The sequence below is a fragment of the Peromyscus californicus genome, unplaced genomic scaffold (genome assembly GCF_007827085.1).
Source record: "Peromyscus californicus insignis strain IS unplaced genomic scaffold, ASM782708v3 Scaffold_5__1_contigs__length_169319896, whole genome shotgun sequence".
Taxonomy (NCBI): Eukaryota; Metazoa; Chordata; class Mammalia; order Rodentia; family Cricetidae; genus Peromyscus; species Peromyscus californicus.
The window spans coordinates 152,929,389-152,957,309 of NW_026294573.1; the positions used below are offsets into that span (position 1 = coordinate 152,929,389).

At 37.8% G+C, this 27,921-nt stretch overlaps 1 long non-coding RNA gene across 1 annotated transcript in view; it reads right to left on the bottom strand.

The window, feature by feature from the left end:
* Positions 1-739: 739 nt before the first annotated feature.
* Positions 740-27,921, bottom strand: part of LOC128097851 (uncharacterized) — an 81,021-nt gene continuing 53,839 nt past the window's right edge. The window contains exons 3-4 of the long non-coding RNA XR_008214009.1: positions 3,713-3,906; positions 740-3,015 (exon numbers count right to left, since the gene is read on the bottom strand). This is a non-coding gene — a long non-coding RNA (uncharacterized LOC128097851). The remainder of the gene's footprint in view (positions 3,016-3,712; positions 3,907-27,921) is intronic.

Consider the following 27,921-nt stretch of genomic DNA (forward strand, 5'->3'; position numbering starts at 1 on the left):
GACCTCAAGCTCTACTATAGAGCTATAGCAATAAAAACAGCTTGGTACTGGCACAAAAACAGACATGTGGACCAATGGAATTGAATTGAAGACCCTGACATTAATCTGCATACCTGTGAACACCTGATTTTTGACAAAGAAGCCAAAACTGTACCATGGAAAAAAGAAAGCATCTTCAACAAATGGTGCTGGCATAACTGGATGTCAACATGCAGAAGATTACAAAAAGATCCATGTCTATCACCATGCACAAAACTCAATTCCAATTAGATCAAAGACCTCAACACTGAAGTTGATAGAAGAGAAAGTAGAAAATAGTAGTGAATGCACTGGCACAGGAGACAACTTCCTAAATATAACACCAGTAGTAACACAGAAACTGAGAGCAAAAGTTAATAAAAATTAATAAATAGGACCTCCTGAAACTGAGAAGCTTCTGTAAGGCAAAGGACATGGTAAAGAAGACAAAACAACAGCCTACAGAATGGGAAAATATCTTCACCAACCTCACAACTGACAGAGGGCTGATCTCTAAAATATATAAAGAATCAAGAACTAGACAACAAAACACCGAACAATCCAATTTTAAAAATGACCTACAGAGCTAAACAGAGAATTCTCAACAGAAGAATCTCAAATGGCTGAAAGACATTTAAGGAATTGCTCAACATCCTTAGTCATCAGGGAAATGCAAAACAAATCTGAGATACCATCTTACACCTGTCAGAATGGCTAAGACCAAAACATTGATAACAGCTTATGTTGGAGAGGATGCAGAGCAAGGGGAACACTCCTCCACTGTTTGTGGAAAATGCAAACTTGTATAGTCACTCTGGAAATCAGTAAGGCGGTTTCTCAGAAAATTGGGAATCAATCTTCCTCAAGACTCAGCAATACCACTCTTTGGCATATACCCAAGGAATGTTCAATTATACCACAAAGACGTGCTCAACTATGTTCATAGCAGCATTATTTGTAATAGCCAAAACCTGGAAACAACCTAGATGGCCCTCACCGAAGAAAAAAATGTGGCACATATACTCAGTAGAGTACTACTCAGCAGTAAAACAATGATATCATGAAATTTGCAGGCAAATGGATGGAACTAGAAAATATCATCCTGAGTGAGGTAACCCAGACTCAGAAGGACAAACATGATATGTACCTATTCATAAGTTGATACTAGATGTAAAGCAAAGGATATCTAGTCTACAACCCACAGCTCCAGAGAAGCTAGCTAACAAGGAGGACCCTAAGAAGGATGCATAGATTGCCCAGTGAAGGAGAAAGAGATGAGCTCCACATGAGCAAACTGGGAGTGAAGGTAGGTAATGGAGGACAAGGGATAGGGAATGAGCACATAAGGGAATAGGAGGTTCGAGGTGGAACAGGGACAGTGTGGGAGAACAAGGAAAGAGACATCATGATAAATGAAAACATCATGGGGATAGGGAGAAACCTGGTGCTAGGAAAGTTCCCAGGAATCCACAAAGATGATCCCACCTTAGACTACTAGCAATAGTCAAGAGGGTGCCTGAACTGGCATACTCCAGTCATCAGATTAGTGAATAACCTAACTATCATCATAGAGCCATCATCCAGTAACTGATGGAAGCAGATGCAGAGATCCACACTCATGGGCCAGGCTGAGCTCCAGGAATCCAATCGATGAGAAAGTGGAGGAATTCTTTGTGCAAGGGACATCAAGATCATGATGGGAAAATGTACAGAGACAGCCAGACAAACTAGTTGAAACACATGAACTGTGGACCAATAGCCCATGGTTCTGGACTAGGCCTTCTGGATAAGCAAGACAGTTGTTTAACTTGTACTGTTTAGGGAGCTACACTGCTAGTCCGTCCCTGGTACATGAGTGGGCTTTTTCGAGCCCTGTGCCTATGGTGAGACACCTTATACAGCAACCTTGATGCAGGGAGGAGGAGCTTGGACCTGCCTCAATTGAATATACCAGGCTCTGCTGACTTCCCTTGGGAGACCCTGTCTTGGAGGAGGAGGGAATGAGAGGTGGATTGGGGTGAAAGCTGGGGCCTGGGAGGGGAGAGGTGTACCTGGAGTTATCTCCAGTCCCATCCAGGTCCACAGCCACTCTATAAGTTGCTACATGTTTTGTGGTTTACCAGTATTTCACATCTTACTTCTCATGGCAGCAGCAACTGGCAGCATCTCCTGACTCAACTTTCCACTTTCCAGAATTCTCTTCTCTCTTTTTCCTGCCTATACTTCCTGCCTGGCTACTGGCCAATCAGCATTTTATTTATCAATCAATCATAGAACACATTCACAGCATACAGTTATCCACAGCACTTCCCCTTTTCTTTTTTTTCAAAAAGGAAGGTTTTAACTTTAACATAGTAAAATTACATATAACAAAACAATTATCAAGCAATAATTACAGTTACAATATCTACTCTATTTATAATATCTAGTCTATTTGTATTTGGCAAAATTAAAGAAGATATCCTATCTATACTATATTTGTGAGTCTAAGGTTTCATATCTAACTTATCTTTTATCATAACTAAGGAAATCATAACTATCTAGTCTTCAACTACATCAAATACCTCACAAGGATATAATATTACCTGAGAAACAGGATAAGGATGCAAGCAACTTTCAGGAGTCTTGCGAGAGTAGACAGCTGGCAGCCTGGACAGTCATTCAAAGTTCTTCTGTAAAGGTGGGGCATCTGTCTTCAGGCCACAGGCCTAGAATCTCTCAGTCACTTCTCTCTGTGTCCTGTAGAATGTCTGGCAGTTTCTTCTGCGAAGCAGGAACCTGAAGGACCATTTTGCCAAGCAAAGCTCAGTGGTCACCTTCTTATAGCTCCTGCATGTCCAGTCAATCAAGCAGTCCAGGCAAGAATAGTTTCTTGCCCAAATGGCTATTTTTGCCAAGGTGAAGATAAACCACATATGGAGTGTCTTCAATGCCCATCCTCCTCTCTGAAGTAAATTGGTGCTGCCAGGAGCAGACATGTCTCACTGTCCAGAAAGTCTAAATTTTAAAAAACATTTTAAATACCATATTCTCTAGGTCTTTGAAGTGTTTGAAGATTAGCTACCTAACTGAATTATATCTATGTGTACCTAGAAAACTTAACATGACTATAATTTTGCCTATCATGGAAGACTAATTATTAATCTGTATTTCTTAATTATCCATTATAATTTAAATGAGTTACATAAACATAATACCTCCAACGAGAGTAGAAATATATATACAGTATAACAAAATTACGTTTAAACTTGTATCAATAAACTAAAATCCATAACAATGTAAAACATTTCTAAACAAGTTGTTCTCTTAAAGTAGGTTCATTAATCTACCCTTTCATCCTACCATATCTACACTATCTCCTTTTCTTTTTTAGAAAGAGATTGTAATTATAATCAACCTGCTTTAAAAATACTGGGTTTTTTTTCTGTCTCACACCAGAGGGCTCTTTTGATATGGGACAGAAAAATCTCTCAGCCTTTTTTTTTTTTTTTTTTTTTTTTTACAAATATGTTTGGGTTTAGAGAAGGAGTGAGCCAATTCCATCTCCAAAACCATCTTGGTATAATTGGTTGATTTGGGCATAGCTTCTCATAATACTCCCTGCTGGATGAGGCCTCTGTATTCTTATGGGAACATAAAGAAAACTTTAGAATTATGGGGTAGTCCATGGGGCTGTATTGTCTGAGCCAGTTACCTTGAAATCATTCTGGATGTTGGATCATCTGGGCCATGGTGTCATCGGAGACCTTTCAGGTAGTCTTGGCTGGTTAAACCTGATGTATCTTAATCTGGAACAAATCCATAGCCTCTTGCTTTCTGTGGAAACAAAAGCAGAGCCTCCTTTCCAAAGCAACATATCCTTAGATCCAAATTTTGAAGTCAAGGTACCTTTAAAATATACATATTTGTTTTACTGAGCAGTCTTTACAATCAAATGTCTTTTTGCAGTTAAAAATCCCAAAGACAACATAATCCAGATTCTCTGTGTGATATCCATCATTGTGGATTATTTTTTATATTAAAATATTAAAAAGACTATTATTTTTCTTTAAATACTTTATTTTTAAAAACTATTTCTTTATATAACTGCATATATTACTTTTTTCTCTCTTGTGGCTTTCTGATACTTTATATCTTACTTCTCATGGTGGCAGTGTCTGGCAGTGTCTCCTGACTCAGCCTTCCACTTCCCAGAATTCTCTTCTCTCTTTTTCCCACCTATACCTCCTGCCTGTCTACTGACCAATCAGCATTTTATTTATCAATCAATAATAGCAACATATTCACAGCATACAGATATCCACAGCAGGGAGGAGAAAGGCATCTGTGGTTGGTATGTAAAATGAATAGAAAATTTCTTAATAATAAAAAAAGAAATGTTCAATATCTTTAGTCATCAGAAAAAAGCAAATCAAACCTGAACTGAGATTCCATCTTCTACCTATCAGAATGGCTAAAAAAAACCACAGGTGACAGCTCATCCTGACAAGGATATGGTGTAAGGGGATTGCTCCTCCACTGCTAATGGGAGTGCAAACTTGTACAGCCACTTTGGAAATCAATATGATCATTTCTCAGAAAATTGGGAACCTATCTACCTCAAGATCCAGCTATACCACTCCTAGGCATATATCCAAAGGATGTTCAATCATACCACAAGGACACTTGGACACTTGGATAATTATGTTCATAGCAGCTTTACTTTTAATAGCCAGAAACTGAAAACAACCTAGATATCCCTCAATCAAGGAATGGATAAAGAATATATGGTACATTTACACAATGGAGTATTGCTCAGCTGTTAAAAACAATGACATCAGGAAATTTGCTGGCAAACAGATGAAACTAGAAAATACCATCCTGAATGAGATAACCTAGACTCAGAAAGACAAACATAGTATGTACTCACTCATAAGTGAATATTAGCTCTAAAATAAAAAAAAATAAAATAAAAAAAAAAAAACAACAACAACAAAAAAAACGCACACAAACCCAGGAAAGCTAAGTAACAAAGAGTGATCAAGGGGGCGATGAATGAATGTCATTGTGAAGGGGAAACTGAATGGACATTTCAAGTGGAAGGGGGAGCAGGTTGAAAGGGGGAATGTGGATGGGAACAGGACAGATCAGGTTGGGGGAGGATGGAGTGAGAGCGTACTGGGAGAGAGAGACCTGGAGTCTGGGAAAATTCCAAGGAATCAGAAGGTGACCCTAGATAAGACTCCTATCATTAGGGGATATGGAGACTGAACAGGCCATCTCCTGTAACCAGGCTAGACTTCCATAGGTGAGACTGGGACACCAACCCAGCCACAAATCCTTCAGCCTATAATTTTTCCCTATATAAAAGATGGGCTGGAGTAAATGAGACAGAAATTATGGGAGTGACGAACTAATGACTGGCATAGCAGAAGACCCATACCCTGAGAGTAAGCTCTTCCCTGAGGGCCAGGACCCAGACATGGGATACCACAGAGACCTAGGATAGAACCAAACATGAATGGCAAAAAAAAAAAAAAATCAACGAAATGACTCCTAATGATATTCTTCTATACTCATAGATTGATACATAGCCCAAATGTCATCAGTAGGCTTTACTAAGCAATTTACAGAAACAGATGCACAGACCCACTGCCAAACATTAGATGGATCTTGGCAAATTCTTCAGAAGAGGGGGAGCAAAGATTGTAGGAGTGAGTGGGGTTAAGGACACCACAAGAAAACCCACAGAATCAACCAATCTGGGCTCATAGGGTCCCACAGAGACTGAACCAACAACCAGGGAACCCACATGGTACTGACTTAGGCCCTCTGTATATATGTTACAGTGTGTAACTTCATCTTTGTGTAAGAACAGGGCCTGTGTCTGACTGTATTCCCTAATATGGGGACCCATTCCTCTTATTGGATTTCCTCATCCAGCCTTAATAGAAGAAGGAGTGCCTACTCTCATTGAAACTTGCTATATCATAGTTAGCTGATATCCACGGGAGGCCTGCCTATATCTGAAGAGAAACATTGAAGGAGGAGTTGATGGGATGGAGAAGAGAGTAAGGGAGGACCTGGAAAGAGGGGAGGGAGGGGCAACTTTGGGATATAAACACAAAAAGATTAAATAAATAAATAAATAAATAAGAAAAAAGATGAATGTGATGTTTCTCAGCTAACCCATTTTAGGGGGTAGAATGTCTCAATATCAAAAGCAAGATATCTATACAGTGGGACAGTAGCTGCATCACATTAGTCACAGCAAGTACTTGAAATGTGTCTCTAAGTATGGGACCTCAGCAACATTTAGTTACTTGCTTTAAGTTTATTTCAACTGATTTGTAATCATTTAAATGTCCATATCAATGTGATAGCATATGATATGTTTGGGTATATCTAAACAATGGCATTATATTTACATCACTCTAACATTGATCTATATGGATGAAAACATGCAAAAGATGCATTCCAGCTTCAATGCACAGAATCTGATCATTGCCTTTAATTACCCTGAAGCACCATATCACACCAAAGCTCCTTTGTAACTATGCCTTAGTGCTCATTGTTCAACCCCTCCTTACCTTCTTTATCCCTAGCTTCAGGCAACAATCATTTCCTCAAAAATTCTAAGCAATCATCCTTTTTATGTTTCATCTATGATGAGTATCTTTGGATTCCATGATTTCCTTAAAATGTATCTCTAAATGAACAATGTCTAAAGTATTCTTGGGTCAATTTATGGTGTCAATATCATAGTCTTTATTGGTACTGTCATTACTAGCATAAGTTCTCCACATTTTGTTGCTACCACTTTCCTTCATTTTCAAATCTTTCAGTGCCTTCCAGAAATCTTAAATTGACAATTAGAAGTCCAAATAATGAGTCTACCTTGAAATGTTATTCTTATTTCCTAAACTCTCTACTTCCACCAGTATAGCCAGGTATCATTTCTGATTTATTCATTAGAAGAATTTCAAGTGTGTGTGTTGGGGGAGGGTTATTAATTTATTTTACATCTCCTTTCCTCTCCTCTTATTTCCTCCCTAACCTCCCCTCTAGCCCTCAATCCACACAGCCCTTTCTGTTCAGAAAGGAGAAGGCTTCCCAGGTATTATTTAAACAAAAAGAAAAGGAAAAATGGAAAATTTTGCTTTTTACTATATAAAGTGACAAAGATTATCAGCAACATTTAAATCTTTTGCTGTGGTTTTGACAGGTGAGAAAAGTATAGTCACTTCAATGACTTTTCCATGCTTTTGCTTCATACCTTGTTGCTATCTTCAAACACCTGAGTCCATCTGAAGCAAAACTCTACATGGGCCATGGGTAATTAACTGGCATGGCTGACATTCAAGAATCATACCTCAACATCAAAGATAGGCACTACCTCAGAGTGAAAGGTTGCAAAAGATTTTCTAAGCAATGGCCCCATGAAGCAAGCTGGTATAGCTATTCTAATATGTAGCAAAATTGACTTCCACCTAAAATTAATCAGAAGAGATAGGGAAAGACACTTTATATTCATTAAAGAAAAAATCTCTAAGGATGATATTCCAGAAGTATTATAGGGACATTTTCTTCTCAGGTGCTGGCCATGCCAGCCAGAAGAACAGGTAGACCTCCTGCCTTCAGAACTCTTCCACTCCCTCAGTTCAGCTCTCAAAGACCCAATCTGCTACCACCTTTTCCTCACTACTCTCCTAGGTGCCATGTCCCATCCTCCAACTCAGGCAATCCTCCCCTGCTCAGGTTCAGATCACACCAGCCACAAGCCAGCCACAAGAACAGGTACACATCCTCCACTATCTGGGTGCCCATCCCCAACACTATCTCTAATTCCCTCCTCCTTCCCTATCACAGTGTCCCAGAACTCAATTCAGACAGAGATCCCCAGCTCAACTGAAGGCCACACCAGGCCCTCCCTTTTTCCTCTGCCTTGTCCCACCCTCCGATGTGAACAAGGACTCTTTGCTGGACTAGAGACCACAACAGATTCCAAAAGTACAGCCTCCAAATCAGGCAGAGAACCCTTACTGCAGCAGAGGCCACACAGGCCAGAAGACCAGAGAGAAAACAGGAACCAAAGAATAAAACAACCATCCAACAAAGACAAAAGCTCACAAATCAGTGTATAGACCTATAATCAGCCCAAATGAAGATGTTTAGACACCTACATAAGAGCACAATTGTGATATTTTATTTGTGCTGAAATGTGGTGATATTTTATTTGTATGTTAATAAATAAAGTTTTCCTGGAGATCAGAGGACATAGCCAGTCATAAACAAAAGTCAGGAAGTAGTAGCACATGCCCTTAAACCAATCACATGGCAAGCAGAGTCTCTGTGTGTTCAAGGACACACTAGGGAATAACCAAGTATGGTGACACATGTCTTTAATCCCAGTACCAACCATAGATACTTGGAGGCCTATACAGACAGACAGTGACAAGGAAGGGAGGCAGCTGGGCTAAGAGCCAATGAGAGGGCAGAACAGCAAGGCAATAAATGCCTGGGTAGACAGGAAGTAGCTCTCTGTCTTGGGAAGCTATGGCAACGTGGTGAGCTAAGGTTAGCTGGTGACTCTCACTATTTCCCTGATCTCTATGGCTTTCATCCCTGTATTTGGCTCTATGTTTCTTATTTAATAAAATAGTTTAGAAATTCAGCTACACACAATCAAAGACACCATAGCCCAGCTTTCTTACTACAGCAAACTCTGAATAGTTCACCACAGATAAGGCACAATAAAAAGACCTTAAAACCAGCTTTATGAAGATGATAGAGCTCCTTAATGAAAAACTAAATAAAGCCCCCAAAGAAATCAAACAAAAGACAAACAAAAAATTATAAGAAATGAATAAACCACATTTAAAGAGCCAAGAAAGTCAAGAAAAGAACAATCAACAGTTAAAGGAAATGAATAAAAATGCTCAAGACCTGAAAATGGAAATGGAAACAATATAAGCAAACAGAAACTGCAGACACAAGCATCACCAACAGAATACAAGATATGGAAGAGAGAATCTCCAGCATGGAAGATACAATAGAAGAAATAGATACATTGGTCAAAGAAAATATTAAATCTAAAAAAATCAGTCATACAACTTCCAGGAAATCTGGGGCACTGTGAAAAGTCTAATCCTAAGAATAATAGGAACAGAAAAAAGAGATGAATGCCTGCTCAAAGGTCCAGAAATTACATTCAACAAAATCATAGAAGAAAAAGTTTCCAACTCAAAGAAGAACATGCCTATAAAGGTACAAGAAACTTATAGAACACCAAATACACTAGATCAGAAAAAAAAGCCCCCTCATCACATTATGATTGTACATTAAACATACAGAATAAAGAATATTAAAAGCTGTAAAGGAAAAAAGGCAAGTAACATATAAAGGTAGATCTATTAGAATTACTCCCAACTTCTTAGTGGAGACTCTAAAAGCCAGAAAGTCCTGGAGAAAATGTGTCATAGAATCTAAGAGACTAGAGATGCCAGCTCAGATTCCTATACCCAACAAAATGTTCAATCACCATATACGGAGAAAACAAGATATTTCATGATAAAGTCAAATTAAAACAATTTCTCTATATAAATTCTGTCCTACAGAAGACGCTGGAAAGAAAACTCCAACTCAAGGAGGTTAACTACACCCATGAAAATACAGGAAATAAATAATCTCACACCAGCAAAATCAAAAGAAGGGAACCACATACACACACACACCATCACCACCACCACCACCAAAATAATAAGAACTAACAACAATTGGTCTTTGATATTTCTCAGCATAAATGGATTCAATTCTCTAATAAAAAGACAGACTAACAGAATGGGTGCAAAACCAGGATCCATCCTTATTCTGCACACAAGAAAGACACCTTGACATCAAAGATAGACATTACCTCAGAGTAAAGCATTGAAAAAAAATTCCAAGCAAATAGGCCTAAGAAGTTAGCTTGTATAGCTATTCTTATATCTAACAAAATAGACATCTAACAAAAATTTATCAAAAGAGATGGAGAAGGGCATTTCACTTTAATTTAAGAAAAATCCAAAAAGATCTTTCAATTTTCTCATATTTTTATTGATATTTATTTTACATCCTGAATGTAATTTCCCCTCCCTCCTCTCCTCCCAATCCACTCCACATTCCATCTGTCTCACATCCACTCCTCCTCCATTTCCATTCAAAAAGGAGCAGGCCTCCCATGGATATCAACCAAGCATGGCATATCAAATTGCATAAGACTAAACACCTCCCCATGTATTAAGGCTAAACAAGGCAACCCAGTATGAGGAATAGGGTTCCAAAAGCCAGCAAACGAATCAGAAGCAGCCCCTTCTTCCACTGTTAAGAATCCCACAAGAAGTCGCATATATGCAGAGGACTAGATCAGTCCCATGTAGGTCCCCTGGTTGTTGGTTCAGTCTCTGAGCCCCTATGAACTCCCAGTTAGTCAATTCTATGAGTTTTCTTGTGATGTCCTTGACTCACTGGTTCCTACAATCCTTCCTCCATCTCTCCAGTGGGATTTTCCAAGCTTGGCCTAGTGTTGGGCCGTTGGTCTCTGAGTCTGTTTCCATCAGTTACTGGATGGACCTTCTTTGATGACAGTTGGAATAGGCACTAATCTGAGCACCTCCCATTGACAGGATAGACTGTAGGTCAAAGGTTGTGTGGCTGGGTTGGTGTTCCATTCCCTTCACTGGAAGTATTGCCTGCCCACAGGACATGATCAATTCTGACTATTACTAGGATTATTAGCTGGGGTCATCCTTGTGGATTCCTGGGAGTTTCCCTTGCATCAGGTTTCCACATGACCCTCAAGCACCCCCTTTTCCAGTCATCTCTTTCAGTACTCTCCCACTCCATCACCCCACCTGATTGCTCATGTTCCCATCCCCTATGCCTCAAGTCTACCCAGAAAATCTCTTCTATTTTCTCTTTATAAGGGAGACCCAAGTATCCCCACTTAAGCCCTCCCTTGTTACCTAGCTTGGATGGGGCTGTGGATAGTAGCCTGTTTATCCTTTATTTTGCAACTTATATCCACTTGTAAGTAAGTACATACCATGTTTGTCTTTCTGGATCTGCGTTACCTCACTTAGGATGATCTTTTCTAGTTCTATCCATTTGCCAGCAAAATTCCTCATGTTTTTGCTTCTAAAAGCTGAGTATTAGTCCATTATGTAAATGTACCACATTTTTTTTATCCATTCTTTGGTTGAGGGACATCTAGGTTGTTTCCAGTTTCTGGCTATTATGAATAAAACTTCTATGAGCATAGTTGTGCAAGTTTCCAAGTGTCCTAGTGGTATGGTGGAGCTTCCTTTTGGTATATGCTCAGGAGTGGTATTGCTGGGTCTTGAGGTAAATTCCCAATTTTCTGAAAAACTGCCACTATTGATTTCCAAAGTGGCTGTATAAGTTTGCACTCCCACCAAGAGTAGAGGAGTGATCCCCTTGCTCCACACCCTCTCTTGTATCTTTTAACATTCTTTCTTTGTTCTGTGTATCGACTGTTTTGATTATTTTTTTTTTTTTTTTGGTTTTTCGAGACAGGGTTTCTCTGTGTAGCTTTGCGCCTTTCCTGGATCTCGCTCTATAGACCAGGCTGGCCTCGAACTCACAAAGATCCACCTGGCTCTGCCTCCCGAGTGCTGGGATTAAAGGCGTGCGCCACCACCGCCCGGCCTGTTTTGATTATTATGTGGCAAGGGATCTTTCTTTTTTGATGCAGTTTGATTTTCTGTAAGCTTCTTGTACCTTTATAGGCATGTCTTTTTTTAGGTAAGGGAAATTTCCTCCTTTGATTTTGTTAAAAATATTTTTGGCAACTGCTCCTACAGTCCTACGCTCTACCAGCTGAGCTATCAATGAAGGACCTATATCACAAGAACTTTAAGTCCCTGAAAAAATAAATTGAAGAAGATGTCAGAAAATGGAAAGATCTCCCATGCTCATGGATAGGCAGGACTAACATAGTAAAAATGGCAATCTTACCAAAAGCAATCTACAGATTCAATGCAATCCCCATCAAAATACCAACACAATTCTTCACAGACCTGGAAAGAATAATACTCAACTTCATATGGAAAACCAAAAAACCCAGGATAGCCAAAGGAATCCTGTACAATAACACAACCTCTGGAGGCATCACGATCCCTGACTTCAAGCTCTACTATAGAGCTACAGTAATAAAAACAGCTTGGTACTGGCATAAAAACTGACATGTGGACCAATGGAATCGAATTGAAGACCCTGACATTAATCCGCACACCTATGAACATATAATTTTTGACAAAGAAGCCAAAAGTGCACAATGGAAAAAAGAAAGCATCTTCAACAAATGGTGCTGGCAAAACTGGATATCAACATGTAGAAGGTTGCAAATAGATCCATATCTATCACCGTGCACAAAACTTAAGTCCAAGTGGATCAAGGACCTCAACATAAATCCAGCTACTCTGAACCTGCTAGAAGAGAAAGTAGGAAGTAGTCTTGAATGCATTGACATAGGAGACCACTTCCTAAATAGAACACCAGTAGCACAGACAATGAAAGCAACAATTAATAAATGGGACCTCTTGAAACTGAGAGGCTTTCGTACAGGAAAGGACATGATCAACAAGACAAAAACAACAGCCTACAGAATGGGAAAAGATCTTCACCAACCCCACATCTGACAGAGGACTGATATCCAGAACATATAAGGAACTCAAGAAATTAGACATCAAAATGCCCAACAGTCCAATTAAGAAATGGGCTATAGAACTAAACAGAGAATTCTCAACAGAGGAAACTCAAATGGCCGAAAGACATTTAAGGAATTGCTCATCATCCCTAATCATCAGGGAAATGCAAATCAAAACAACTCTGAGATACCACCTTATGCCTGTTAGAGTGGCTAAGATCAATAACACTGAAGACACCTTATGCTGGAGAGGATGTGGAGCTAGGGGAACTATCCTCCACTGCTGGTGGGAATGCAAGCTTGTACAACCACTTTGGAAATCAATATGGCGCTTTCTTAGAAAATTGGGAATCCATCTCCCCCAAGATCCAGCTATACCACTCTTAGGCATATAACCAAGGAATTCTCAACCACACCATAAGAGCACTTTTTCAGCTATGTTCATATCAGCATTTTTTGTAATAGCCAGAACATGGAAACAACCTAGATGCCCTTCAACTGAAGAATGGATAAACAAAATGTGGTACATATACACAATGGAATACTACTCAGCGGAGAAAACCAATGACATCATGAGGTTTGCAGACAAATGGATGGATCTAGAAAAAATCATCCTGAGTGAGGTAACCCAGACTCAGAAAGACAAACATGGTATGTACTCACTCATAGCAGGATACTAGATGTGGAACAAGGATGACTGGACTGCTACTCACATCACCAGGGAGGCTACCTGGAAAAAAGCACCCCAAGAAAGACACAGGGATCGCCCAATGACAGAGAAATGGAATGAGATCTACATGAACAGCCTGGACATGAGTGGGGATAATGAAAGGCGATGTTCGAGGGAAAGAGAGCTTGGGGGAGCGGGAGATCCCAGCTGGATCAACAACAGAGAGGGAGAACAAGGAATAGGAGACCATGGTAAATGAAGACCACTTGAGAATAGGAAGAAGCAAAGTGCTAGAGAGGCCCACAGAAATCCACAAAGATACCCACACAACAGACTGCTGGCAATGGTCAAGAGACAGCCCGAACTGACCTACTCTGGTGATGGGATGGCCAAACACCCTAATTGTCGTGCTAGAAACCTCATCCAATTACTGAGGGATCTGGATGTAGAGATCCATGACTAGGCCCTGGGTGGATCTCTGGGAGTCCAATTAGCGACAATGAGGAGGGTTTATATGAGCTAGAATTGTTGAGACCAAGGTGGGATAAAGCACAGGGACAAATAGCCAAATGAATGGAAACACATGAACTATGAACCAATGGCTGAGGGGTCCCCACTGGATCAGGCCCTCTGAATGGGTGAGACAGTTGATTGGCTTGATCTGTTTGGGAGGCATCCAGGCAGTGGGAACGGGTCCTGTGCTCATTGCATGAGTTGGCTGTTTGAAACCTAGGGCCTATGCAGGATTGTTTGGCTCGGCCTGGGAGGAGGGGACTGGACCTACCTAGACTGAGTCTACCAGGTTGATCTCAGTCTGTGGGGAAGGCTTTGCCCTGGAGGAGATGGGAATGGGGGGGGAGCTGGGGGGAAGGTGAGGGGGACGGGAGGGGGGAGAACAAGGAAATCCGTGGCTGATATGTAGAACTGAATTGTATTGCAAAATAAAAATTAAAAAAAAATGCTAAAAAAATATTTTTGGGGCCTTTGAACTGGTATACTTTTCCTTCTATTCCTATTATTCTTAGCTTTGGTCTTTTCATAGTGTCCCAAATTTCCTGGGTGTTTTATGTCAGGAATTTTATTGATAGAACATTTTGTTTGGCCAGTGTATCTATTTCTTTCATTGTGTCTTCAACAGCAGAAATTCTCTCTCCGTTTCTTGTATTCTGTTGGTGATGCTTGCATCTGTAGTTCATGTTCCCTTACCTAGTTTTTGCATTTCCAGATTTCTCTCAGTTTGTGTTTTCTTTGCTGCTTATATTTCCATTTTCAGGTCATGAACAGTTTTTTTGTTTGTTTTCTCATTTCTGTCAACTGTTTGGTTTTTCTTGTTTATTTTTTTTTACATTCTTTAAGAGAGTTATTGATTTCCTCTAATTTCATGATTGCGTTTTCCTTGATTTCTTTAAGAATTTATATATTTCTTTCTTAAGGACCTCTATTATCACCATAAAGATGGATTTAAAGTTATTTTCTTATGCTTCAGTGTTTTGAAATATTTAGGGCTTGCTGTAGTGGGATGGCTGGGCTCTGGTGGTGACATATTACCCTGGCCATTGTTGATTATGTTCTTACCCTTATGTTTAGATATCTAGACTTAGAGTGATTATGGCTCTGGGTGCCTATTTCTGTATTTGTCTTTGTTGGATCATTGTTTTCTTCCTTAGTTTCTGTTTCCTCTCTAGTCTTCAGGCTGCAGTGGCTGAGTAAAAGGTTTTCTTCTTTATTGGGGTTTGGACTTCTGATGGCCTTGATGGCTACTTGTTTAGATATGTTTAGATATCTAGACTTAGAGTGATTATGGCTCTGGTGCCTATTTCTGTATTTGTCTTTATTGGATGTTTGTTTTCTTCCTTAGTTTCTGTTTCCTCTCTAGTCTTCAGGCTGCAGTGGCTGAGTAAAAGGTTTTCTTCTTTATTGGGGTTTGGACTTCTGATGGCCTTGATGGCTACTTGTTTAGATATGTTTAGATATCTAGACTTAGAGTGATTATGGCTCTGGTGCCTATTTCTGTATTTGTCTTTATTGGATGTTTGTTTTCTTCCTTAGTTTCTGTTTCCTCTCTAGTCTTCAGGCTGCAGTGGTTGAGTAAAGGGTTTTCTTCTTTATTGGGGTTTGGACTTCTGATGGCCTTGATGGCTACTTGTTCAGTCAGGGGTTGCTGGCAAAGTTTGAGGCTGAAGTTCTGGCTATGTGCCTATCCTCTGATCTTGTTTGGGCTCTTCTGGCATTTAGGATGCTGGCCTGGTTTCTAGTGGGGTAGGAGACTTCTGCCTGTTTTTCAGGGAGTTGGCCTGGCCTCTACATTTCAGGATGCTGGTCTTGCCTCTGGTCTTAAGGCTGCTGACCTGGCCTGTGACGGGGTGGAATGCTTCTGCCAAAGGTATGGGCTGTCATATGATGATGAGGTGATGAGGGGTAACTGGAGTTATGCTGGGTGAGTGTGGGCAGAGTTTGGGGCAGTCTTTTGGGGCAGTTGGAAAAGGAGGTTTCCTTCAGAGGTGTGGGCTGGGATATGGAAGACATTTCAATTCTTAACATCCATTCTCTGAACCTAAGGACACCATGTTTATAAAAGAAACATTACTAAAGCTTAAATCACATATTGACCCTCAAACATTGATAGTGAGAGACTTCAGTATCCCACTTTTCCTAATGAACAGGTCATCCAAACAAAAACTAAACAGAGAAATACTGGAGCCAACAGACATTATGAACCAAATGGACCTATGGATACCTATGGAACACTTCACCCAAACACAAAAGAATATACTTCTCAGCAACTTACAGAACTTTCTCCAAAATTGACCATATTGAGCTGCAAAGTAAGCCTCAACAGATACAGGAAAATTGAAATAACCTTTGCATCCTATTAGACCACTATGGATTACAACTGCAGACACAACAGAGTGCCTAAAAACTCATGGAAACTGAACAACTCTCTACTGAATTACTATTGGATCAAGGAAGAAATAAGAAAGAAATTAAAAACATCCTAGAATTTAAGCCCCAAAATTATGGGACATAGTGAAAGCAGTGCTAAGAGGAAAGTTTATAGCACTGACAGCCTTCATAAAGAAATTGGAGAGATCCCAAATTAGCTACTTCACAGCACACCTGAAAGCTCTAGAACAAAAGAAGTAAGCATGTGCAAGAGGAGTAGATGGCAGGAGATAATCAAATGTAGGCCTCAAATCAATAAAATAGAAACAAAGAACAATGCAAAGAATTAATGAAACAAAGAGTTGATTCTTTGAAAAAATCAACAAGACAGATAAACCCTTATCCAAACTGACTAAAAGGTAGAGAAAGAATATTCACATTAAAAAGATTGGAAAGGAAAATATGACAAAAAAAAAAAACAGACACTGAGGAAATCCAGAGAAACACAAGGACATACTTTAAGAACTTGTACTCTACCAAACTAGAAAATCTAAAAGAAGTGCTTAATTTCTCAATAGGTACCACTTATCAAAATTAAATGAAGTTCTCAAGTTCAGATAAAGAATTTAAATAGACCTATAATCCCTAGTGAAATAGAAACAGTCATTAAAATCTCCTAACAACAGCAAAAGCCTAGGGCCAGAAAGCTTTAGCACAGAATTCTAGCAGACTTTCAAAGAAGAGCTAATGCCGAACTCCTCAAATAATTCCAAAAATAGAAACAGAATAAATATTGCCCAATTCATTTTATGAAGCCATAGTAACACTGATACCCAAATTACATAAAGAATCAAAAAAGAAAGAATTGAAGACCAGTTTATTTCCCTCATAAATATACAAAAACTTGATAAAATGTTCCCAAACCAAATCCAAGAACATATCAAAATAATCATCCAACATGGCCAGGTAGGCTTTATTCCAGAAATGCAGGGATGGTTCAACATAAGGAAATCAGTCAATGTGATCTACCATATAAACAAACTGAAATAAAAAAAAATTATTATCTCATTAGAAGCAGAAAATCCTTTAATAACTAGTATTATTAAATTTCTACTATATATTTAAATTCACTGAAATAACTTAAGTTACAATGCTGGTATACAAGCAGTGATCCACTGTAGCATTATTTAAGACAAAGATTAATGAATCTTACTAAAAACCTTTTAAGTGGAAGACCTTTTGATAAGCTGTTTGAGTTTTGTCGTTCTACCAAGTAATATAAATTATTTCTTTGCATACAGGAGATTTTTAATTACTGGGTCAAATACTAATAGCATTATTGAACTCCCAGCCAGTTTTTTTTTACAAGATGATAATTTTTATTAGAAAAGTTAACTTCCATGAGCTTCAGTTTTCTGGGCAAATAACCTCACTAAAATAAACAAAACAAAGAAACAAACCCCAGAAAACTCTTGCTTCTATAGTTTTTATGAAGATTAAGCAGGACATGGAATGTATGAATTACCATATTTTCAAGGTTGGAAGTAAATATGCCCATATATATGAATAAGTAATCAGAAATTTCAAATTGTTAAATTTCAAATGAAAAAAAAAAAACACTAAAACCCAAATGAGACAAGATAACACCATAGGAAGTTATAAGATGGACTATTTTGCAATGTGGCCTCAGGAAAAAGACTTTAAGTATGTGATGTATTTAAGGATGCATTTCTTAAGTAACTTGGTCATTCAAAGAATGGGAATGGGGTCCTCAGACAAAAGATAAAACTCTACAGTGGAGATTATTGAGACTTATTTTGAAGGAGGGCATGGCTGGTTGCAATCAAGATCAAGTGATTCTAAACATATTTTCAAAGTTGTCCAAGTGCTGTATTACAAACCTTATTATTTTGATGATTTATGCCAAGAATAAAACTGCATTACTGATAGATTTTAACAGTGAAGTGGCATACTAAGACAGAATAGAGTAAAATTTTACAGAATATTAGTGTCATGGTTCTGGTGAAAAAAACATAACATTACTGTTTTTGTTTAACAATGATTAGATTGCAGAAAGATATGAGAGGTGAAGTCATGCATAATTTTTAATGGATTAGGTGTGTCTGGTGAGGAGAAGTGAATCAATGGCAATTCTAGTATTGAGAAGTGAACAAATGGCTCAATGTGATGGTATACTTATTGCTATGAGGAAGATTTAGAAGGTAGTTTGATTATTTAAACCTGAAAAATATGGAGGTGCTAATGAATTCTAAGGAAATGAAAAGAGCTCCCCATATGTAAGTTATAATTAGAGTCACAAGACAATAGGTTACATAATTAGTAAGTACACTTAGAAAATGTACAGAGAGTTTCACCTGTGCAGGCCTTATTGAAGGGGAATTAATGAAATAGACCTTGTAAGTCATAAGATACAAAGAAAGTCAGGCATGTAAGTATAAACAAAAGCCAGAAAAAAGCAGAGGATATTAATGTTTTAGGGGAAGTCAAGGCTATGGCATGTTCTACAAGACAGTCGGGTAAAATAGGGCAGAGATTTCAATACTAAATTTTTATCATGAAAATAACTTTTTAATTGGAGACATTAGGAGATAGATCTCATTGGACTAAGTTAAACAGAAAGTAACAAGTTATGAAAAAAGAAAAAAAACAATAAAAATACATCTTTCATTTGAATTTTGATTGAAACTTTGAAAAACGAGGCAGTTACTGAAGGAATGTGAAGTGTGTTAGTTTCCTTTTTCATCACTTTGAGCAGAATATCAGACAGAAACACCTGATTGGAGAATATGTCTTTGATTGATGTTTTTGTTTATTTGTTTGACTTTTTTGTTTTTAAAGACAGGTTTTCTTTGTGTAGCTTTAGCTGTGTTGGAACTAGCTCTGTAGACCAGGCTGACCTCAAACTCAGAGATTCACCTGTCTCTGACTCCTGAGTGTGAGATTAAAAGCATGCACCACAACCACCCAGCTTGGTTGATGTTTTTAAGAGTTCAGTTCTACAGGCCTAGATATCAGGGGACAATGCAGATCATATCATAGTGAGTTCAAACGCAGAGGAAAGTAATGTCTTGTGCTCTATTGTCTTTCTCATTCTTTCCTTAGTCTTTTAGAGCCCACAGATTACAGGATGGCTCTCCCATACCCATTCCAGGTGTTTGCCTGTCAGCTAATCTCTCTAAAAAGCTATAACAGACATACCCAAAGTTGTATCTCTCTACCTTACTTATTTCTAATTCCAATCAAATTGACAAAAATTAACATCACATGAGGTAATATGATGGTATATTTTCAAACAAAGGTAATGTTAAAGCATGTTTCTTGACAATAGGAATAAGAAAGGAAATTTGCTGATACATTTGAAGGAAAACATAATTGAAATCTTTTTGAGAAATATAAATAGGAATGGAATACAGGACACAGTCAGAAGGACTCAACATGGAACCATGGATTTTTCTTCTGTTAAGCAATTCTGTAGAGATATTCAGGTTAAGTTAATAGAACACAGAACTCATCTGATGTTCAACATCAGGATACGTTAACACATATTCTATGAAAGACTATGGACAAGAAACAATCCCTGATTGAAACAACTTATAATAAAGTAAAACGTCCATCATAATTGCTCATAATTTTATTGCACTCTATTCTTGCAAATACTATTTGAAATTTAAATTTTATCGGTTCTTTCAATATCAAACATGAACCATGTTACTTTTTGGTCCCCACCCACATTTTGATGTTACAGAGCCATAAGTCTCCCTTGTGGTAGGTGTCCATCCTTGTGTAAAGAAGATGCTGCAATTGACTGGTACTCTGTCAATTGTTTGACACCAGTTAGATAATCGCAAGAATTTCATAGTTTCCTAAAAATGATGTTGTCAAGAATTCACTTCCTCAATGAGAAAATTTTACTTTAAGAAATATATTGTATTAAAGGAATATGGCTTGTTTGCCTATCAGTAAATGAGAACTGTATCAACATATGAGTCTGAGTGGTCTGTTTTAATTCCCTGGGGTTGTAGTTATAATGGCTTAGTCTTTTAAAATCAGGAAGATCTGATTTTATGTCTCAGCTCTCCAAGGCCTTCTATATCTGAAAAAATTTCTTAACTTGTTCATATGTGGAGACATTTGAAGAAGTACAATAATATGTGTACAGCAGCCATTGCAAATTTATACCTACATATTAAACGGCAATCATTCATTCATTTTTAATTCCTACACTTATTAATGACTTTACCAGAAGTAGGATACATTAGTGTTTATCACCTATCATGTTGTGCTTTAAATATATATATATATATATATATATATATATATATGTATGTATACACATATATACAGCAATAATACTTAAGTTTATGAAGAGGAGGAGTAGGATCAAATGTACAAGGAAATTAAGTTATTACCTAAAGATTGTTAGCTAATAAGCAGCAGAGAACTGTGTCCCAAGCCCAAGCTTTCAGTTCTTATGTTCTAGTGGATCATACCACTCTTGCTCATGAATAACACTATTCCTTGTCTTTCATCCTGATCAAATGGAATATTTTCAGTCGCCTTTACAATTTTTAGTACAATTTTACCTAAAAGTGGTATAGTCCTTATATAATAGTCTTCCTTATTGCTTTGTACAGATTGATTGTTTCTGATTTTGAAAGAGTAATATTTCTATCTCCTGAGTGTCACTGGTTTCCAGGGGAAGCAGGAATAGAGGTATAGTGGTACAAATGAAATGTACCACATAGCGTTGGGAACTTAAATACGTGATTATTTGGTGGCACTGCTCATGTAGGTTTTAGGAAGTGTGTCCTCGTTGGAGGAAGTATGTGAACACGTGCAGGCTTTTGAGAGTTGAAGGACTAGCACCATTTCTAGGTTGTTCTTTCTGCTTTGTGATAACAGTTCAAGATGTGAGACCTCAGTTTCCTGCTTCTCCTATCTGTAGCTTTTGTCATGTCTTACCATATGGGGCTCTTATCTCTCTGAAACCACAGCCCAAGTAAAGAATTTCTTCTATGCATTGTTACCTTGGTCATAAAGTTTTATCCCTGCAGTAGAAAAGTAACTAATACAAAAGGTAATTATCTCAACACTGCCTGATATTATTAAAACTGTTTTTAATTACATGTTATAAAGGATTAGATTTTTTTCTTCCAAAGAAAACTTTCAATCTTTTATGTGACCTCAATGACATGCAAGAATTTTAATTTTATTAGTATCTCACTCATTATTGTGGCCAATGAATAGATAGAAATTCATATTTTGTGTATGGAAATTATTTTATATAGATTGTGTTCACTTTATTCTTGTTTTGTCATAGAAATTGCAAAAGCCCAGAACAGTCTTGATTCTTTCCTGAATTTCTTTTATGTCTGAAGGACTCCAGAATCAGATATATAAGAAATATGATTTGCCTATGTTTTTACATGGGAAGCATCCAAAGACATGTGCCACCTTGTTATCATGTGACTGACTGTGTACTAGAACTGAATTTTATTCTCCATTAGAATAAGAGAAATGCCCTTTTCCCTTCCAGACAAAAATGAATGAGACAGCATAGAATTTACACTTTGTAATTTCCACAATCTGCAGTAGACTCAATTTTCTAAAAATACTCATACATTAATTGTTGCATTGTATTGAAACACAATAACTTACAAAGTTTTCAATTAAGCAGATATGACTCACTTCTAGCATCCAACACTCCATACCCATGTAAGGCTCAAATCTTTAAAAGTCACCTTATGGGCAGCCAAGGTAGATCCACGGGAAAAGGCATTTGACGCCAAACCCCACAATCTGAGTTTGATGGCAGGATCACACATGGGAGAAAGAGAGTACTAACTCCTGAAAATTCTCCTTTGACCTCCACATGTGAACCCTGGCATATGTAAAACTTTCCACACACAATCACATTCATGCAATCAATAAATGCATGCAGTTTTAAAATACATAAAAAATAAAAGTCAATCTACCATAACCTTTCCTGTTCAGTGAGAGAGCAAACTAAACTCAACATATTTGGCATCCTTTACGTAAAATTGAGATCAATAAATCAGAAAAATAATTATGTCATACATATACAAATACTTTGTAGCTGAAAGTTTTTCTGTGTCCCACCTGGTCCACAGCTGCTCAGACCCAAGTAAACACACAGAGGCTTATATTAATTAAAATTGCTTGGCCATTTGCTCAAGCCTACCACTGACTAGCTCTTACACTTAAACTCAGCACATTTCTGTTAATCTATATGTTGCCACATGTTCTGTGGCTTTACCTGTGTGCCATTACATGCTGTTCCTTAGGTGGCTGGATGGTGTCTCTTGACTCTGCCTTCCTCTTCCTAGAATTCTTCTCTCTCTTATCCCACCTATACTTCCTGCCTGGATACTGGCCAATCAGCATTTTATTAAACCAGTGTACAAAAGCATTATTCCACAGCAATACTTTCATCTACTAGTAATAAACAAGATTAAATTATAAGGAAATATGTTGGTTCATGTAATGAATCAAAGAGAAGGGCCATCTTTAAGATTAGCTAATATCATAATATTATATCTCTGGGCTTTCTCTGATATACTATTTATAAAGCTCTTAGAATGCACTTTCTCACCACAGGGTCCAAAAAATGAAGAACTGCATTTTTAAATGAATTCAAACAAACATGCTCTTCACCTTTCCTTGCATGAATTAAGAACTTTGTGTGTTTAGAGATCATTCCTGATAGCCAGAGAAATGTCGTGTGATGAATGACCTGGAAATAAGTGCCAGTCATTATTAGAGGAGTCATGGGAATTAGCCTTAATGTAACAACTCATAAATGAAAACCCCAAATCAAAGGATAAATCTTTTGGGAAGGGAACATAACAGATGTTCTGTACAGTCCAGGAAATGTTCTACATAGCCACACTTTGGGCTCTACACAGGTGGATTTAGTAAGCATGCAGTCAGCAGAAGTTAAAGAACAAATAGAAAGGAACAAATAGAACTAGTAGATAGCAAAACATCAAACCAGGCACTGACAACATGGAACAGAGATAACTGAACACCCTGACTGAGAGAACAAACAAACGCAGCAAAGCAGAAGCTTGCAACAGCCATCAAAAATGACTGGGAAAGTCTCATTGAAGCAGCCTTCGGAGCTCCTGACCGAGAGTTTTCTGCCCACAAAGATCAGGTTCCCACAACTGGATGTTTTATACCATGGGACAAACCATAGCTATGTCTATTGGAAGCCTTCTATCTGTTCTCGGAGATGCAATATTTTAATACTATCAGCTGCTTTCTGCTTTTTTTCTATCCCTCTTGTAGGTTGAGGAGGACAGGTTGACCTAGGACAAAGGGTTTTGGAGGAGGACTCTTGTTGTAAACATGGGAGAGCCAGAGTCTCAGAGTCCACTTTCAATAATCTTAAATAGCACACAACAATTTACCAATGTAGTGTATATTACAGCAACATAGATTCAGGAAAGATGACAAATCACTATTTACTGGCTAATTTTCCTCAACATAATATTTTTATTAATTATTTTGGAATTGCATACAATGCACTTGACACAAGCTAGAGTCACCTGAGAGGAGGAAACTCCAATTGAAAAACTGCCTCCATAAGATTGAGCTGTAGGCAGCCTATCCTGTAGGCAATTTCTTAATTAGTGATGGGGGGGGGAGCCCATTGTGGGTGGAGATACCCTGAGAGGATGGGCCTGGGTTCTATACGAAAACAGGCTGAGCAAGCGGTGAGGGCCAAGCTAGTAAGCAGCACTCCGGTGTGACCTCTGCATCAGCTACTGCCTCCAGATTCCCACCTGGTTTGAATTACTACCTTGATTTCCATCAGTGGACTGTGATTCAGCATATGTTAGTCAAATAAACCCTTTTCTCTCAAGTTGATTTTGATCACGATGCTTCATCAGAGCAATAGAAATCCTAACTAAGACACTGCACTATCCACTCAACCTTATTTTTATAATTAGTGCTCTTAAGAGAGATTTTGTCCATAGTTACTAACAATTATCTTAATGTCTGTTTGAATGAATTTTTGTGTGTATGTGTAACTAAAGTATTATGAAGTGGTATTTCCCAGCCTTACAGCATGTTGACATACACTAGGCCTCAGAATCATGAAAACTTGAGTTGACAGTTTTCTTAAAATACAATGGTAAAATGTTTCATATTTTCAAAAAATTTATGAACTAATATTATTTTATGCTGTAGAAAAACAAACACAACCATATGGCCTTCACTGTGGTATCTGAAAATTCTACATCTGCAGTTTTAGTGACCTGTTAAGTGTTCAGAATAAAATCAAAGAATACATGGCAATAAAATTTTACATTGTAAGTATAGTTACAAATAATTATATTTAATTAAATTTATTTTCCATTAGTTTAAAATTATTCATATATTTTCCATTATTACTTATAGAAATGTCAATATATCAAGTTTCACACAGCCATCTGCATAAATTTAGCAACAAATAAAATTTGCTAAATTTTATTTAACAAAATAAGAATTCTTTTCTTAAAATTCTGACCATAATTCCATAGTGCTTGTATTATTTTTCTTTTTCTACATTTTTTTCTTCTTATCATGCTAGCAATCTGATTTTGGGCCTGATTCATATCCCTGGGCAACAGCCTCATCATCAAACTTTCTTTTGAGTGTACTATTTGTCACAAAGTGGCTTTTTGTGGGTCCAAAAAATACCTTTTTTTCCCTTGAAACTTCAGTCCTGTTTTTCTATTGATTCTCATAAGAATAGACACCATCTCAAAGGGGAAAACATTATTTTAAGTTGTTTGGGCTCTTTCAGATATATTTTGATGTCGCCAATCGACAAAAAAAATCACTAAAAATAGAAAAATTAAAATTCAGTTAGATAGAAGGAAAGTTGAATTTGGACATTGCTAAACCAATAAAGAAATTTTTATAACATCAGATTTTTGAGAAGCAGGAAGAACCATAGACATTTTTTAGTTAATGTAGCAATTGAAAAGTCATACTTCATAATGTTTGCATTAATATGAAGAAAGAAGGAGAGGAAAAGATAAACCCATGTATTTGCCTAGAACCGAGCTACTTCTCCTTACTTGCAAATGCATCTCAAGTCTTCTCATTATTTTAGGATTGTACAACAGCCCAAAGCAACTTTTTGTTTGTCTGCTTTTATTTTATTGTAGTTTTATTGGGGTTTTTTGAGACATAAGTCTCAAATTATTCCAAGGTGGTGCTAAACTCACACTCTTCTTGCCTTCATCTGGAATGCTGAGATAAAAGACCAACAGGGCTACCCTGGGCTCCCATGCTACTTTTAACCTGACCTCTGTGGTTTGCCAGTGGGTACAAAAAGCAGATTGTTCTAATAAGACCACCCCTTTTGCCATGTTTTATGTTTCCTCTACTTACCTAAATCCACCCAATGTGCTAAGAACGGCCAGAAATGCTGCATTTACCCTGAAGCTAATGGATGATAAAAGCTCTTCTGACACTGCAGTTCAGTTTTGAAAACAGGTGTTAGAGCTGTGAACATGAAAGACTGCCCTCCGCTAAAATCTGATCTAGGCAAGCATACAGAGTTCCTGCTTGATTTTGGCAAACAAGTCTGAAACTGGCATCCCCTGAAGGAGATCACAATAGCAACTGTTTGGTTAATATAACACACTGTGTCCTTTTTCTATTGGTCCAAGGGCACAAAATATTCCATGAAATGACTATAAAGTCAGTGGGGAAGATCAAAAAATTCCATGTCATCTGCCTACTTGTTTTAAAAAGAAAGGTCAAACAAATCTAGTGAAATCCCTTAGCTCAGGCAGAGCAATCGGCCTTGAAATAGAGAGGGATCGTGAGCAATAAATATTTACTCTCCTCTATACTGCAAGATAAAGATGCTACATTGTCCTTTGTTCAAATTAAATAGATTAGTGCTTCATACCACCAGTGTGCAGAGTCTGCTCATTGGCTGCAGTGGCTGTTCCAGAAGCACAGCAAGAGATTGATTAAAGGGAGCTTTCTACCATCTGTGGCCATGTTATGCTTGGGATAGCTCATGCATCTGCAAGGGCAGCAGTAAATATGCCAACATGGGCAACAGGTTTCCTTGAAACACAAGAGAAAGTGGAGTCAGTCAAACTGCAGCTAGAGCTTAAATCTCAGAGAGTGGAATTCATGGGGAAGAGCTGACTCTACCATTCTGGGTGAAAAGACCAGGCTAGAAAGAATATTCTTACTATCTATGGTTCAAATTTTATTTTTTTTCTAATATTTGTTCAATTAAACCAGTTATAGGCATTTTGGCTGGAAGTCAAACTTTACATCAGGAAGCAGTATATTTTAAAAGGATTTGGCTTAAAACAGTTATATTTTATTTGGATAAGAATAGAAAAGGAAAAGATGAAGTAAATAAATAACTACAAAATACATCTCTTCTACCAATTTACTGAACACCCCCTTGGTCCTACAAGAGGCCAAAACTTCAGTATTCTGAATTATTGTTCGTTCATTATTTTGCTCACTTACTTACAAATTCAGCAAATACATGTTGTAAGGTTGCTTCACATACAGTGTCAGAGATGAAGCCCCTGGGAAGACAAACTTTCCTGATTTCCACAACTTAGGCACACAATGAATTATGCATCTAGGTTTACTAATATTGCATCTTCTTTGAGTAGAACAGTCCAGGAAGAAGTAGCACCTCAGATGGGGGTACAATCAGCATTTTACTGGGTGCCAGTGTTTGTTCTCTTTGAAGTAACTATTCTTTCTCTCTCTTGATCTAAAAATGCCTTACCATTTCCCCCTTGCTTTCACAGAATGTAATATAGGGAATGAAAATCACTCAGTGACATCAATTCTTTATGACCAAATGTGCAAATACTCATCAGGTAGGTAATTCTTTCATATTCCCTTTCTTCTTCTTCCTTTTTAATTGAAATGGGGTGTGAGTGTATGGTGCCATTTCTTTCTCTTGGTAAGGGAATCATTCCATGTATGCTGCCTTCTAAGGATTCTGCCTCCTTGGTTATTTCTTTTCTTCCTATATCATTAAACTTTCTTCTGGGTAATTGCTATATCTTAGAAATCACTGTTTGACATGCTTTACATGACTTTAAAAATATCAAACTTCAAGACTAATATTAAGAAACAGTGATGGGATTGTTCAAGTACGAAAGCAACTGTCTTCCTTTGTCTCTGGAGGTCTAGAGCACTGAGGCTCAACACAAGCCCCCAAGCATGGTGTAGGAAGCTTTGGCATGTCCAATCTTTCCCCGTTGTACTATAGTTCTGCCATCTAAATGGGCATTTGGCTATATTCATAGCTATTCTGATTTTCATACAACCCACAGCCTACAGATTGAACAAGCCTGTAAAGTATTTTATCTTATACTCAAACAAGTACACAAACTAATCCCCTCCTTTATCCTAAATGCTCATTCTATCCTCCTTGGTCTAATTAGAAAATAAAATGCTCAGAATAATTTTAACTATACTTGTAAAAACACTTTTACAAACTCTCATATCACTGTAAAAATGCCTCAATCTGACTTGCCTTCTGACTTCTCTGAAATTGCTACTGTCAGTCAGAATGAGCTTTCTATTATAAAACTCAATGCATAACTCCCAGCCTCTAATTTTAAAACTTCCT